The 15684-nt window shown below is 49.4% G+C and overlaps 1 long non-coding RNA gene across 2 annotated transcripts; it reads left to right on the forward strand.

The window, feature by feature from the left end:
- The first annotated feature begins 5218 nt into the window (after nucleotides 1-5218).
- Nucleotides 5219-14098, forward strand: LOC135979544 (uncharacterized). Of its 2 annotated transcripts, XR_010596830.1 has the most exons (5): nucleotides 5219-5304; nucleotides 6942-7039; nucleotides 7546-7656; nucleotides 8656-8838; nucleotides 13294-14098. It is a non-coding gene; the product is annotated as an uncharacterized LOC135979544 (long non-coding RNA). The 2 variants fall into 2 exon arrangements; XR_010596831.1 differs by lacking the exon at nucleotides 8656-8838.
- Nucleotides 14099-15684: the final 1586 nt, after the last annotated feature.

A 15684-nucleotide genomic window follows, 5' to 3' on the forward strand; every position in this document is an offset into this window, starting at 1 on the left:
CCGATATTTTTTTCCTCTCATCTGGTCACCCTACTGCCCCCATCCTCTCCTGCCAAGGATCGGAAGCTCTTTGGGGCAGTGGCTGTCTTGGTACCGCTGCGGGACCCAGGCCTGGGGGTCCTGAGTGCCATGGTCATCACAGCCCTAATTCTGCTAGGGGTGCGGTGAGCAGGGCCGGCTCTGGCTTTTTTGCCGCCCCAGGCAAAAAAGCCTCCCGCTGCCCCCCTCCCACCCGCAGGGGAGGGCGGCGAGCCCCGCCGGGGAGAGCAGAGCCCCGGCGGCCAGAGCGCCGGGGGGAGGGCGGCGAGCCCCGCCGGGGCTCTGCTTTCCCCGGGGGCAAGAGGCTGCGCCGGTGGGAGGGTGGAGAGCCCCACCGGGACTCAGCTCTCCCCGGCGGCCAGAGCACCGGGGGGAGGGTGGCAAGCCCGGCCGGGGCTCTGCTCTCCCCGGCGGCCAGAGGCTGCGCCGCGGGGAGGGCGGCGAGCCCGGCTGGGGCTCCGCTCTCCCTGGCGGCCAGAGGCAGGGCCGGGGGGAGGGCGGCGAGCCCGGTCGCAGCCCTGCTCTCGGGCCGGAGCACCGCGCCGCCCCCCTCCAGGAGCCGCCCCAAGCACCAGCTTGGTGGCCTGGTGCCTGGAGCCGGCCCTGCCTGTGTGTACCCCACCTGTTGGGCTGTGACATCTGGTGGCCAAATAACATCTGGTGTGCACTCTGTGTGACCCCTGGTGGTCATTTAGGGCAGTGGCCTGTGTAAACCCCCACCACTGTGGCAGTGCCCCCTGGTGGCACCACCTCTGGGTTAGGCACTAGGGTTGGTAATATGGGTGCGGATGGGTCCACGCTGTACCCAGAAGCACTGGAATGGCTGGTGTTCTGGGTAGAGGACTCCACCTGGTATTTAGCTGTGACACTCTGAGCACCTTTACCTGCCCTTTAGAAGAGCCCTGCCTGGCTCAAAAGCTTGTCTCTCTCCCCAAAAGAATTTATTCCAATAATAGATATTACCTCCCCGCCCTGTCCCTCGGCATTCTGGGAACATGTGCGTGGCCACCTTCACTGCCTTGGTTGCTGCAGCTCTCCAGCCCCCCTCCACCCGCCAATCCTCCCATCTTCCCCTGACCCCAACCTCCCAGGGCACCCTACCCAGGGCTGGCTCTAGGCACCAGCAAAGCAAGCAGTTGCTTGGGGCGGCAAATTTGCAGGGGCGCAAGAATCCAGCATGGGAGCTGAGAACCAACAGGGGGCCCTGGGAGCTGTAGTTCCTTAGTTAGCTCCCTGCCTATACTGTCAGCCCTGGAGCAGGGAAAGAACTAAATTTCCCAGCATTCCCTCAGCCGCAATTAACAGGAAAGGGAGGGGGAAGGAGTGTGGAACTGAAACCTCACGCTGCAGCTTGCTGTGAATGGTAGGGGCAGAGCCAGCTCTAGGTTTTTTGCTGCTTCCCCACCCCAGCGCTCCCCCCGCAACCCCGTGTTGCCCCAGCTCTGGCCCCCATCTGCACCCCCCTGCTGCCCCAGCCCTGGGCTCTCTCCCCACCCGCATCTCCTGCCACCCCAGCCCTGGGCTCTCCCCCGCTGCACCTGCATCCCCTGCCACCCCAGTTCTGGCCCCCATCCACATCTCCTGCCACCCCAGCCCTGGGCTCTTCCCCCCCACACCCGCACCCTCTACTGCCCCAGCTCTGGTCCCCACCTGCACCTCCTGCTGCCCCAGCCCTGGGCTCCCCCTCCCCCGCACCTCCTGCCACCCCAGTTTTGGGCTCTCCCCCAAAGAAAGAATTGGGTGGACTAAATGGACAGTGCACCTCTCTATCTGAAGCCTAGCAAGGGAGGTATGTGGATCCCACTAGAATTTAAACGGAAAAGTAAGGGAGGGTAGGCTCTACTAGGACCTGGGCAGCTTTAGATACAGTACCAGGCACGTAGGAGGATTTACACTTCTGAGCGATGGAAGCAGAAATTGACTTTTCTTTTTCCAGATATAGCTAATATTCAGAAAGGGAATCTAGCACCTGCCTTCCAGATTTGAACACCCTCAAAATTCAGGAGTGCTCAAGCGCAATTTGGGCAGCTGTTACTTCATTTCTCCCAAATCAAATATACTGATCCACTGTAACTTGCTGTAGAAAAAGTAGAATAAATTGAGTAAGAAATGCTTCCCAGTGGTTATTAGGACTGAAATTGCTATTTTCAACAGCCATTGGTTTTTTTTTTTTTTAGTTTTAGTTTTATTTCTTTGAAAGGAAGACAGTAATATTGCATTGGCAAATTCCCCATAGAAACAAAGAATGGAACAAAAGAATAATAAAGGCACCTCAACTTTTCCTCATTTATGTAGGACAGTCTTATAATATGCATCCAGATATCCTCCAATCACACAAGCTGAAAAATGTTCCACTTTACTGCAGTTCTGTAACCATATGGGAACCAATCCTGTCTGTGTTCTGTGAACATCCAAAATTCCTGCTGAATGACCCACCCTGGGAGCGAGTTACCAGTGACCCAGGGCTGGGGCGGCAGGAGGGTTCAGTTGGGGGGGGGGGGGGAGTTGGCAGCCAACATTTTTTTTGCTTGGGGCAGCAAAAAACCTAGAGCCGGCCCTGACCCCACCTGCAAACCCTACGGGGCCTGGGGTTGGGGGGCTCTAGGCAGGGGAGGGGAAATCCCAGGGCCATAGCTCAATAACCCTGTGAGACTACCCCTGCAAGAAGCAGCGGGGTGGGGAGTGAGGTAATGCATCATGGGAGACGTAGTGTCTCCCCTGCCGCCTTCTCCCATCAGCCACTGCGGGCCCAATGGCACCATGGGAGATGTAGTTTCTCCCCTGACTCCATCTCCCATTAGCTGCTGCCAAGCCCGGCCCTGCCTTCCCATTTCTAGAGTGAGGGGCCGGTGGTGCGAGGTCGAAAGCGAAAGCTACTGTGACGCTGGGGAGGGGCCGCCCTTGCTGGGAAGCACCCCCCGGGAGATGTCTCCCTGCCCCGCTCGCCGCTCTGCACCATCCCCAGTGCGCGCGGGGGTGCAGGGTCCAGCTTGCTGCACTGCAGCAGGGACCCCCCCCACGCCGCCCCTCCGCACTCCCCCCACACCCTAATACTTGCCAGGTGCCCCCCGTCTCAATGCTGCCAGGCCTCCCCCTCTCCACTAGCTCCCAATCCCCCAGGTATGGAAGAGGAGCAACCTCCGCCCACTGTTCCCGTTGGGAATCTGTTAGAGGGGCTACTGAGTGCTGTCACGTCCGGTCACTGTTCCCAGTTGGACTCTAATATTGAGCGCACCGGGGCAATATAACTTCCAGTAACTGTTCCAGGTTAGACTCTAATAGAGGGAGCACCGGGGCAACATATCCTCTAGTTCCTCCTCTCCCCCGTTCCCCCCGCGAGCTCGGTTTGTGGCTCTTGGGGGATTGGCGGCGCCCTATACCCTGCAGCTGCGGCCCGGCAGTGCCAGGGAGCCACCCCGTGGGCCTATCTAGCTGTACTGCCTGCGCTGCCCGTTCCCCAGGGGCCGGGCCAGGCCCTGGCCTGGGAACACCCAGCGCCTGTGTGGGGCCCTGCTCGAGTGCACCAGGGCTTGCACCAGCCCGGCCAGACCCTCTAGGGCAGGGGTTCTCAAACTGGGGGTCGGGAGGTTATTATATGGGGGGTTGGAAGCTGTCAGCCTCCACCCCAAACCCTGCTTTGCCTCCAGCATTTATTATAGTGTTAAATGTATAAAAACGTTTTTAATTTATAATGGGGGTGGCACTCAGAGGCTTGCGATGTGAAAGGGGTCACCGGTACAAAAGTTTGAGAACCACTGCTCTATGGGCCCAGTCATGTACAGGCCACGCTGCTGCCCTCTGAGCCCAGAGCCCTTGGGAATCACTCTCCACAAAGTCTGCAGCACAAACAAGTGTCCGGGCGCTGTTCATTAGCAGTTGAGGCTCCTAAGGGCACCAAAACAAGCAGCCATCAAAGCTGTGCGGGGAATTGGGGTCAAGTGTTGGCACCATCAACATGACCGGTTGAGCCCCTCTGCAGGGCTTTTCCTTCACAGGTTCAAAGGCAGGAGTGTGTTGTCATCCCTGGATTACAAACTGGGAAACCAAGAACTCTTTCTAACAGCCCTTGACTAGCATGTGGTGTGTGTGATGGAGGCTTTACAGAGCAGGAAGCTACTTCACTGCCTCACCCTGTTTGCTTTTCTTTTTCATTAGCCTTCTCCCTAGGGCAAAGCATAGAGGTACTCGATAAAGACAGAAAATCGCTTGTTTCATAGTAAATCTGCAAATATGTGACCAAAAATCCTCCTTATTTAGAATAATATGGAAACTGACCCTCGAAATTAAAATGAAGACACTGGGTTTGATTGTTAATTATTCCTGCCCCCAGTAATAAAACTTTCAGGGAAGCTCCATATTAATCAATTGTTTATAAAGGACACATTTGGGGGTTAGGCAGGGGATAGGCATCTGGAAACCTAGAGGGAGGCAGCAGAGCACATGCATGGAGGCAAAGACTTAGGCACGTAGGGAATTTGTGCTGCAGAAACTTAGGCACTAAGCAGCCAAGTGAGCCAAGACACCTACAGGGTTGGGCAGCAGCCAAGCAGCAGTTTCGTAGGTCTCAGCAGTGCCTAAAAATGGGACTCAGGCACCGAAGTACCTTTGTGAATACCACCCCATGTCCCTATCCTAGGAGGCCAACAAGTACCGTTCTCCCCCTTCTAACAGAGGCGGTAACTGAGGACCAGAGACACTGCTCAAGCTCACATCTAGCAGAGTTAGGAAGAGAAGGTCAGTCTCTCCTGGGGCAGACTCAAGTCACTCCCGCTTAGCCATTGCCTTTTGGAATGACTGTGCCAAATCTATGTGCTTAGCTTAGGGTTACTATTCGTCCGGATTTACCCGGACATGTCCTCCTTTTTGTGTTAAAAATAGCGTGCGGGGGGGGGGGGGGGGGGGGATTTGTAAATCACTAAAAATGTCCCGGATTTCCCCCCCATGCAGAGCAGAGCGAGCGGCTGGGAGGGCTGGAGGAAAGTCAGCCTCTCGCATGGGGCTCTGGCAGCCAGAGCCCTTCCCCCTGCAGCTTGCCGGGCTGGACTCTGGAGCAGCTGTAGAGCTCCTCCTCCCCCCCCTGCATTCTGAGCCGGCCGGCCTGCTGGGCCGTTTGCATCGGCCTTGGCAGCTCCTCCTCCCCTGCAGCCCAGCGCCCCGCTCCGGCAGCACTGTGCGGGGCCAGGAACCAGGTTGTGTGTTGCGCTGGGGAGCGCAGCCACGTGTCCGGCTCCGCACAGAGCCCAACACCATGTTCTGAGCGGTGGGGTAAGGGGGCCAGGGGGCAGGAGAAGGGGCAGGGAGATTTTGGAGGGGGCAGTCAAGAGACGGGGGGGCTTTTTGGGGGTGGAGAAGGTTTTGGGCAGTCAGGATACAGGTAGGGGGTAGGGTCCTGGGGGGCAGTTTGGGGGGGGTCTTAGGAGGGGGCAGTTAGGGGACAAGGAACAGGGAGGCTTAGGTAGGGGGTGGGGTTCTGGAGGGCAGTTAGGAGCAGGGGTCCCAGGAGGTGGCAGTCAGGGGACAAGGAGCGGGGGGGGGTGTTTGGGAGTTCTGGGGGGGGCTGTCAGGGGGCAGGGGTGGGGAGAGGGATCGGAGCAGTCAGGGGACAGGGAGCAGAGGGGTTTAGATGGGTCGGTAGTTCTGGGGGGGGCTGTCAGGGGACAAGGAGCAGGGAGGGTTGGGAGTTCTGGGGGGGGGGCTGTCAGGGGGTGGGGAGTGGTTGGATGGGGCGTGGGAGTCCCAGGGGTCTGTCTGGGGGTGGGGGTGTGGATAAGGGTTGGGGCAATCAGGGTACAGGTAGGGGTAGGCTCCTAGGGGGCCAGTTAGGATGGGGGGAGGGTCTCAGGAGGGGGCAGTCAGGGGACAAGAGGCAGGGAGGCTTAGGTAGGGGGTGGAGTCCTGGGGGGCAGTTAGGGGCAGGGGTCCCAGGAGGGGGCAGTCAGGGGACAAGGAACGGGGGAGGGTTGGGGGTTCTGAGGGGGGCGGGAAGTGGGAGGGGCAGGGGCGGGGCCAGGGCAGGACGGGGGCGGGGCTCCTCCCGTCCTCTTTTTTGCTTGCTGAAATATGGTAACCCTAGCTTAGCTATGCTGTCTGTGCAAGGGAGCTACCCCTGCCCAGCCACGTGAACGAGGCAAGAGGCTGCAGGAAGAGCTGAGCATTGGGCAAGTCTCGTGAAAGCAGAATGTTCAGAGGGTTAGGGCACTGTGCCAGGGATCGCATATGTGGGGCAGCCCCTGAACTCTGCTGTAGAGGGTCCAGGGAGCAGAGGGGCCAGGGAGCCATAAGAAAATGGGTGGTTGTGTTTGTTCTTTATGCTTTAAAGCAGCAAAAAAGATTTTTAACTTTGGTGAACCCTCCTTTCCAGGGTGTTATAATTCAGCAACCACTTGTCCAATTCACATCAAATTTGGTAGAAATAGTTTACTTCAGTCCCAGATTTAAGGTTCCAATTTTGAGGCTGATAGGATCTTCCTGTAGTTTATAGATGTAGGGTCAAAAATCAGGGTTATAAAGGAAACTATTAGAGTCTTAAACTATGGAGTGACTATCATCACTCCATCGTACTAGGATGAAGCAGCCTCTTCCACAGTGGGAATAACTCTGCTCCAACCGGGATGTGTGTGAGGCTAAGCCGTCTGGGTCTGAGAGGATAAGCACATTGCTGTATGCAGATTTCCATAAGGACTCTTTAATTTCATAGCACCATCTAAACGATAATGGTGGCTTTCTGCTTTACAATTTCACTTGCATCTTCAGCCTTGCTACATGCAGGAGAAAAGAGTAAATTCTGCTGCTGTTTAAAAGACATCACCATAAAAGTGCACAAGGACAGATGATACTGAACTGATTCTCTTTTCCTAAATTATTTTTGCTTTATACTATAACTTTAATTTTTTCATTGTCAGGCACCTCCCGGACTAAGGGTCCATTTCACTGACTGTGAGAAGCTGGAAATGTCCCAGTGATCCTGTAACTGCTGGGAAGTTTCTCCTGGGCTCATGAGGTACGTGGCAGGAAGTTCTCATCCTTTAATTTGTTTTTAAAATGCTCCTTTTTCCACTTGAAAAGCTTCACTAATGACTTTAGATGCTCTGTATTTATCCATGTGACCCAGACCCAGAAATTGCAATGCCTTTTCTCACACTGCATTATAAAAACAGATACAAAATACATTTGTTCTTCTTGGCTACTTTCTCTTTGTAATTTTACAACCAAAAAGTTAGTGATTTTTGTGATATTTTTCAATGAATTTTGCAAATGCTAGTATTAAGGCCTTTGTCCAGAATATTGGACTGTAATTTGAGATGGTGAACAGTGAAGCAGAGTTTTGCTATGTCTTGTAACATGTCTTTTGACAAAAACAGTAGCAAACACGCACATTTTGATGCAATTATTAATTAACACATGTCCTAGGGTTCATATTGTGCTCAATGAATTTGTATCCCAAATTACAGCACATTGCTCACTTGGAATTTGTTTTTTCTTTTCCTTTCTGGTGTGTGAATCAAGTTACAATGAAGATGAGGATTTCCTTCCACTCGCATTGTGCCATGGGCAACCCCTCTCTGTCCAATTACCTCCTTTTCTTTTTTACGGTCCATGTTTCTACATTGGAATCAGGTAGGAAGCCTCTTGTCACAGAGTGTCTTCTACTTTCTCTCAACAGTTTGAATACCATTGATCTTTTGTTATTTTGAAACAATTCATAATAAGAGCATTTTATGTAAATTTGAGAAAGAAAATCTTTTTGGGGGGGGGGCAGGGGAAGATATTGATTTTTCTCCCTTTTTACTCCCCTTGGTCTCAGTGTAACCTGTACTCAGTGGACTTTTACATCATATTTCACCTTAAACCTTCCTCCTGTCTCATCTTAAACTTTTGCGACTCTACCTATCACTATTGAATATTTTCATTAATGACTTGGATAATGAACTGGAGAGTATGCTGATAAAATTTGCAGATGACACCAAGCTGGGAGAGGTTGCTACAACTCTGGAAGACAGGATAAGAATTCCAAATGACCTGGACAAATTGGAGAATTGGTCCGAAATCAACAGGATGGATTTCAATAAAGACAAGATCAAAGCACTTCACTAAGGAAGGAAAAATCAAACGCACAGCTACAAAATGGCGAATAAATGACTAGATGGTAACACTGCTGAAAAGGATCCGGGGCTTACAGTGGATCACCGATTGAATATGAATAAGGCTATGAGTCAGTCATGGAGGTCATGGATTCCATGATTTTATGGGACCTCCATGATTTCCTGAAAATTATGATTCAGCTCCGGGTGGCAGAGCTAAGGCTTCAGCCCTGGGAGGTGGAGCTCAGGCTCCAGCCCCATATAGCGGGGCTTGGGCGTCCATGATTTATTGCTTATTGCCCACATCCTGCCCATGACTTTTATTAAAAATACCCATACCAAAATCTTAGCCTTAAATATGAGTCAACAATGTGATGGAGATGCAAAAAAGGCTAACTAAGATTTTAAGTGATTATAAGTAGCAGGCATAGAAATCAAAGTTGGTTACCTAAGTAATAAATATAGAAATGCAGTCTAAATTTTAACTTTAACAGACTAAGTAAGATTTGAATCAAGTTGTCTCTCACCCTAACAGATCCTACAGGTAGCTTACAGTTCCTTAATACACGGACTGGACACCCTTCCAGCCTGGGACCATTCTCTTCCAGACGATCTTCCAGGTGTTGAGATGGAGGTTGCGGGGAGAGAGGCCAAGAGATGATGTCACTGTCTCTCTTTTATGCTTTCTTCAGGATGCTAGAAAGATCTTTGCTGTAACGTGAGTTAGGTTGCCCCATTGCATATGTGCCTTCTACAAGAAGTCTCTGAGATAGAAGGCTGGGTGTTGATGAGCCATTAACACCTGTCTGGCCAGCGATGGCGGCTTCTTTGTCCCTACTGAAAGTCCAGCTGTGGGCATCTCTCAACCTCATAACATATTTCAGTAACATGTATAGCAATACTTCATAACTTCACATACAATGATAGTACATAAAATCCACAGCATATTAAGGTCCAACAGATCCACACTTTTAAAATGATACTTCACAAGGCATACTTTTTACAAAACAAACCATAATCACATGATAATAGTGAATATGAGGGGTCCAGGGTGCTAATTTGAGGTAAAGAGTGTCACACTGATCCATCCCATCTTCCATTCCTTGTTGGTTTTTTGCTTTCTCTTAATAGTTTGAGATGCTTGCTCATCCAACTTGGTCTGTAACCCTTCCCTACAAATGTTTCCCCTTGCTTGAGATTCAGGCTTCAGATAGTTTCTGCAACTTTAACTTAAAATAATTCCAAGCCTCCTCCACAGTCAGATCCTTGAGTTCCTCAGTCTAGTCCAGTTCTCTAATTCCCTTACTTTTTTTAATTTGCTCTTTTGAAATTAAGAACCCTAATTGCAGATCTATTTTTTATCTTTCCATTTAGTTTAAACTGAATTAGCTCATGATCACTTGAACCAAGGTTGTCTCCTACAACTAGCTGTTCTAAGAGGTCCTCACTACTCATGAATGCCAAATCTAAAATAGCATCAGCTCTTTTGGTTTGGTGGCTATTTGGTGAAGAAATATTTGGTCAGCTATCACATCCAGGAAAATCTGGGCCCTACTATTATTAGTAGCACTTGTCCTCCAATCTATATCTGGGAAGTTAAAGTCTCCCATAATCATAAAAAGGTCTCTATCCATATCCAAATCAGATGTGTGGGGGGAGGGGGTCTCTAGCATACCCCAAGCACTATCCAGGGGAGCCTCTGGTAGCTTTCTTCTCCAAAGTGATTTTGACCCAAACAGACTCTGTTTTATCCATTCCATCACTTCTGATTTCTTTACAGTTTAACTCCTTATTAATATACGATTCTACTCTACCACCTTTGCCTTTATTTCTGTCTTTCCTGAATGGCACGTACCCTTCAGTTCCTGTACTCCACTCATGACTACTATTCCATCATGTTTCTATTAACCCTATAATATCTGGTTTCACTTCCTGCACTGGTAGTTCTAGTTCCTCTATTTTGTTACCCAGGCTCCTTGCATTGGTGTACAAACATCTTAACTGTTGCTGCTTGGCTTCACTCAGATTCCTCACCCGATTGAGTACAGTTATTCTACTTACAGTATTGCCTACTTGACTTTAGCTTCATTGGTATTGGCACTATCTTTCCTCTTACTGTCCATTCTCCTACATACTGCTCTTCCTTTCCCCATTGGAGTATTCTCTCTTGACTTTCCTGCCGGTCAATATTAGAATAAGGCATGAGGATTACATGAGCATCTCCCAGCAGTCTCCCCCCGAGTTCCTAGTTTAAAGCTCTTTTAATCAGTGGTGCCGTCCTCCACCCCAGCAGTCTATTTCCCTCCCTATTCAGGTGGAGTCCATCCCATGAGAACAGTCCTCTGTCCGTGAATGCATCCCAGTCATGAAATATCCCAAAACCCTCCTTGTAGCACCACTGCCTGAGCCATCTGTTGATCATCATAATCTTGTCTTGCCTTCACTCTCCTCCTCTAGGGCCAGGCAGAATCCCACTGAAGATCACCTGAGCCTCCATTTCTTTAAGTGTCTTCCCCAGCTTGGCATAGTCTCCTTTGGTGCATTTCAGTGAGAATCTAGCAGTATCATTTGTTCCCCATGTGAAGGACAATCAGTTAATTCTTTACTGCTTCCATTAGAATTCTTTTCAGCCTCCGGTCCACATTCTGTATCTTAACTCCTGGCAGACAGCACATTCGTCTGTTCTCAGGATCAGCTCTGGTGACAGGCCTGTCTGCTCTTCTTAGTAGGGAGTCCCCAATCATGTAGACCTTCCTTTTCTTGGTTTTGTTGTGATTTTCTGGCCTTCCTCCCAGGGCCAGCTCCAGGGTTTTTGCCACCCCAAGCGGCGGAAAAAAAAAAAAAAAAAAGCCGCGATCGGTGGCACTTCGGCGGCAGCCCCACCGCGCCGCTTCATTCTTCTGCAGCAATTTGGCGGGTGGGACTGAGGGACTGAGGGACCTGCCGCCGAATTGCCGCTGAAGAGCTGGATGTGCCACCCGCTTCCATGAGCCGCCCCAAGCACCAGCTTGCTGTGCTGGTGCCTGGAGCTGGCCCTGCTTCCTCCTGTTCCTTCTGATTGCAAGTCCTCTTGTCTTTTGTTCACACTTGCAATCTTTTGTGAGTCATCCTGTATCCTTCCCCTCTTCTTATAGGACTAGCTGTTCTTCTCTTCTTCCTTGACCTCCCACCTTCTGTGACTGCCTGCTGTGCCCCTTCTTCATTTTCCAACTCAGCAAACCTATTCCTGAGCTCTATTTCTCCTTCATTAGCCAGTCTTTCCCTCTGCCTGGTTCTCATAGTCACATGCTTCCTATGGCCGCATTCCTCATCCAGCAGTCTCCCCTCAGAGTTCATCAATGCAGCTTGCATCTGCCAGTCTTGACTTTTCCCTTCAGCCTTCTCTTGTCTTCCCTCCATCATCTGCTTGAATCCCCATCAAAACTAAACAACCATAGTTTCCACTTGCATCTCCAAGTCTCTGATCTTCTCTTCCATCTAGTCTAACAGGCGGCACTTCATACAAACCAAGCTCTTTTTGTGTACCCGCTTCTGGATAATTTACATCCTGCAGCTTCCACATCTGATTGTCTTCATTGTCTCACCCATTCCTTGTCTCACTACCACTGCTGCCTCTGTATCTGTCACAGCCTTCCCGCCTAAGCTCCTGTCATGGAGAAAATAACAAATCTCCAAACAAAATCCCCCCCCCTCCGAACACCAAAGCAGAAACTGACCACTACACACTCCCTTCCCCAACCTCCCACTCAAACGCCCCTGTTTTCAGCTCTGTTTGCTGGTTCCTGTGCCACTGGATGGCTGCTTGGCTGCCTTTATAGACCCCAATCAGAGAAGCCCCACTGCCTAATCAGGGAAGCCCTGCCCCCTAATCTGAACTCTGCTTCTCTCACAAAAAACTATGCCCTACCAGCCTCTGCAAACTGAAGAAAAAAGGAGAAAAAAAGAAAAAAGAAAAAAATCCACACAAAACTACAAAAACTCACTCACTGTCCCCTAAGGAATAGGTGCTTGCCTCCTTCCTTCTCCTCCCACTGAACTCCCACTCAAACTCCCCTGTTTTCATCTCTTATTTATTTATTTACTTATTTTTGCTGGCTTCTGTACCAGCCATTGGATTGTGTTATAGCTTTCTCTGCTAAATTGAGCTCATTATCAAGTCATTCCTTAATCTTCTCATAGCTCTTCTCTGAACTCGCTCCAATTTATCAACATCCTTCTTGAATTGTGAGAACCAGGACTGGACATAGAATTCCAGCAGGGGTGTCACCAGTGTGAAATACAAGGAAGTTCTGTGACCTGTGTTACACAGGAGATCAGACTAGATGATCACTTCTGGCCTTGGAATCTATGAATCTATGATGCAAAAGTTTGAATTGCACATTACACAAATAAGTCAAATATATGAAACAGAGTGATTTGAACTGAATGTGACTGACACATGCTGTAAATTCATTTTGTGTGATGTGCTACCAAGCAGAGAATGTCATAAGTGGAAGGGGGAAAGAAGGATTTTGTACTATATTTGATTGTTTTTCAAATATCTATATTTGAAAGGATACATAGCAAGTTACAAATATAAAACAAAGTACTTTTTTTTTTCAGTTTAGCTTATGTCACTGGGGAAGGGGTTTAAGGCAAACTGAAAAAGGTCACTATTATACCAGAATAAGGGGGTCCACATAGGAGTTATACCAGTATAATTACACCTGGATAACCAATAAAACTTACCCATGTAGACCAGGCCTTAAGCTCCACAGCATGTCACAGACACAGCCTCTCCTTTCAGGTGTTCTGTATCATCCTTCTCTCTAGAGGCCACCTGCCTCGGTTCCAGTCTAGCAAACAGTCTTCCACAGGTTAATTGTTCTGGTTTCAGCCATTAACCAGCTCACAACATTTAGAAACAGAGATCACCCATTTTTTAATTCTCTCTGGATTGGTATTGACTAGGAAAAGTGGCTGAGTTTAGCTCAAGGGTTAGCTAACATGTGCTAGCTAAGCCTGTCCTAACTTGACCTGTTTTCCAGTGCAGATACAGTGAGACACCATTAGCTCAGTTTTAGCTGGTCAAGTTGCAGCCTAGGCAGTTGTGAGAGATCACCATTCATTACCTATGAAAGCAATCCAGCTCCCCTCTGATCTAATTTTCTGTGTGTCTTGGTTCCTTTAACAGTGAATTTCAAGGTGATTGGACCTGATCATCCCATCATGGCCTCTGCAGGTGAAGATGCTCTGTTACCCTGTCACCTCTTCCGTAACACAAGTGCTCAGAAGATGGAGGTGCGCTGGTACCGATCCAAGTTCTCTGAACCTGTCCATCTGTATCAGAATGAAAAAGATCAGGCTGAGCAGCAAATACCAAATTATCAGGGCAGAACAGAGCTGCTGAAGGATGGTATTGTGGATGGAAGCGTTGTCTTGCGTATACGCAACATCACCCCCTCTGACCATGGGCAGTTTATCTGTTTCTTCCGATCAAGCAGATTTTATGCGGAAGCCACTCTGGAACTGAAGGTGACAGGTCAGTAACTTGGGCTGCTAATTTGAATTCCCAGCAGAATAATAATTTATTTTGATGTGGAACTTGACGTGTCTCATTTTCATGCGAGTATCCAGGATTCCCTTCTATCTGCCAGTTATTTCCCATCAGTTGTTCAGGAGCCTATGCCCTGGGCATAAGCTAACAGATTTCAATGTGTGTCTCTCCACATTCTAGGTGTTCTTTTCACATCTTTGTTGTGCAAGAACTGTGAGAAAATCTATAAGTACCTACATGGGAACAAATATTTGATAATGGCTCTTCAGTCTAGCAGAGAAAGGTGTAACACAAGCTAATGGCAGGAAGTCGAAGCTAGAGAAATTCAGACTGGAAATAAGGCATAATTTTTTAATAGTGAGAGTAATTAACTATTGCAGTGGTTCTCAAATTGTGGTCCGCGAGCTCCATTCAGGTGGTCCGCAGATAGTTCCCTCTAAGGCCGCACATGAGAGAATGAAAGGCCACCCACCCAGGCGTGGCTCCACTAATTAGGTGCCTGGACCCTGGAGAAGACACACATGTAAGGTGAGGTTGTGGCCTTGGGGGGAATAGGGGGTAAGTGGGAGAGGACAGTGGGGTGAGAAGAGGAGGTGGGGGGAATTTGAGATGTACAGGGCTGCAGCAGCCAAAGAAAGGCGACTTTCCCCGGCTCCAGGGCTGCGGCTGCTGGGGAGGGAAGGCCCTCCTTCCCAGCCTCAGCTCTCTGGCTGCTGGGGCTGGGGAGAGACCCCCCTCCTTCCCAGTCCCAGCTCTGTGGCTGCTGTGGTGAGGGAGAGACCTCACTCCTTCCCAGCCTCAGCTCTGTGTCGGCTGTGGTGGGGGAGAGAGGCACATCCATCGCATTAGAAAGGTAAGAATACTGATATTAAAATATGAGTTGTGTGCTTTTATTTGTAGAACAAAAAAAAAATGTTAATTATTATTAAGGTGTTTTTTTATCCAACGCGCTTTACAATAGCTAGTTAATGGTACAACAACTTTTGGAAAGATTGTTAAGTGGTCCGCTGACACCCTCAGCAATTTTCAAGTGGTCCCCAAACAAAAAAGTTTGAGAATCACTGAACTATTGGAACAACTTACCAAGGGTTGTGGTGGTGTCTCCTTCACTGGCAATTTTAAAATCAAGATTGGCTGTTTTTCTAAAAGATCTGCTGTCAGAATCATAATGGTCCCTTCTGGCCTTGGAATCTATGAATCTGTGAATGAACCTATGAAAGACTTTTAAAGACTATTAGACCTTTAATTTTGGAGAAAACAGAAGAGGAGATAAAAAGGTGAAGAATAATGCTTGAAAATCAGCTCTTGTTTCTTGCCACACAACTTCTAAGGGTGTGTGCAGGAGAAAGAGAAACATCCTTTTCTGATGACTTGAAGTGTCCATCCTAGAAAGGGCTGGAAACTACAGAGAGAGCAGCATCTACATCAGCAGGACCAGATCTTTTATTTCTTCTTTTGATTATGTTTCTTTGTCTTTGACCTACGCTGACTGAGATCCAAATCCACTTTGGGACTCGTGTGACGTGAGGGGTTTCCCCTGGAAAAATACTCAGGGCTCAGAGAGGGGGTAGCTCCAGGTTATTACAACAAAGGCAATGCAGATTCTTTGATTAGAGAATGAATTGTCAGTTGCCTCCCTGCTATGCTTTGTGGGGACATTCTATGAATACTTGAGAGTCCCCAACCCAACTCCCCCCAGTGTGCAAACAAGGCCTAGCAGAGCCCCGTGTGATATTGCTAGATACAGTATTGATTTCTGGGAGCTGTAGTCTTTGAGGTTAGAGAACTAGCAGGAAGGGTAAGCGCATCTGTATGTGCTGAGGCCAGGGGCTGCTGCAGCAGCTGCTTCTGGAGCTGTTTGATGTTGGATTTCACTTTTTTGGTCTCGGCCTCCACTGCTCAACAAAGTGGTGACTAGGATGGCTCTCCTACCCCTGAATCCACCTGCACCCTTTCTTCAAAGCCTAGGAGAGCTTCCAATTGCTTTTAATGCTTGGATAAGAGTATCTGAGTACGATGTCCTTGCAG

The sequence above is a fragment of the Chrysemys picta genome, unplaced genomic scaffold, assembly GCF_011386835.1.
Source record: "Chrysemys picta bellii isolate R12L10 unplaced genomic scaffold, ASM1138683v2 scaf976, whole genome shotgun sequence".
NCBI classification, from domain to species: domain Eukaryota; kingdom Metazoa; phylum Chordata; order Testudines; family Emydidae; genus Chrysemys; species Chrysemys picta.